Source organism: Camelus ferus, chromosome 3, assembly GCF_009834535.1.
Source record: "Camelus ferus isolate YT-003-E chromosome 3, BCGSAC_Cfer_1.0, whole genome shotgun sequence".
Lineage (NCBI taxonomy): Eukaryota > Metazoa > Chordata > Mammalia > Artiodactyla > Camelidae > Camelus > Camelus ferus.
The window spans coordinates 69,867-70,781 of record NC_045698.1 but is presented as its reverse complement, the minus strand read 5'-3'; positions in this window follow the sequence as shown (position 1 = coordinate 70,781).

Sequence of the window (915 nt, the reverse complement as noted above, 5' to 3'; positions counted from 1 at the left end):
ATAGTCAATTCACAATGTTCTGTTGTTTTCTGGTGTAGGGCACAGTGATTTGACATGCTTTCTTTGAGTTTGAACACTGCTTTGGGTAGAACGGGCATTTTAACAATATTAATTCTTTCTGTCCGTGTGCACAGGGTATCTTTTCATTTATTTGTGTCTGTTCAGATTCTTCCCTCAGTGTCTTAGAATTTTCAGTGTGCAGGTCTTTCACATCCTTGATTAAATTTTTTCCTAGGTATTTTTTTTTTGGATGCAGTTGTAAATGGGATTAAAAAAAAGTCTTTCTGATGTTTCATTATTAATGTATAGAAAGATAACTGATTTTTGTGTATTGATTTTGTACCTTGTGGCTTTACTGAAATGATTCATTAGTTCTAACAGTGTTTTGATGGTTTGATGTGGAAAACTAGAAATCAGAAGTCACCCTGTTTGGACTCCATCCAGGTCCCCCACAGCACCTAAAACACAGTGGCCCCTAATCTTCCCACAGTGGCTCCTTATCTTCCCACAGCGCCTCTAAGTTACTTGTGGACTCCTGCAAGGGCGACGAGCATCAGCACTTTGGGTGAACTGGATCGTGTTAAGGGTGGGCCTCTATGAGGAAATCTGATGTCTTCTCTGCTTTTTTGGCGTGGTGTTGACATGGTTGTTTTCAAAAGTAATGTAGTTTCTCATAAAGTTTCTTATAAAGTTTTCTTACAAAGTTCCGTATAAAATACTTTAAATAGTATTACGCAGTACTCACATTTGCCACCTTGCATGGAACACTCCAGTGGGTCTTACCTAACACTGGGATACTCCCCCAGGGAACCAGCACATAAACCCCAAATGAAGAGATTGTATGGTTCACCTTGTAATCCCATCCACGGGCCCACTTCAGCCTTCCCCATTGCCCCAATTTATGGAAATCCTTTT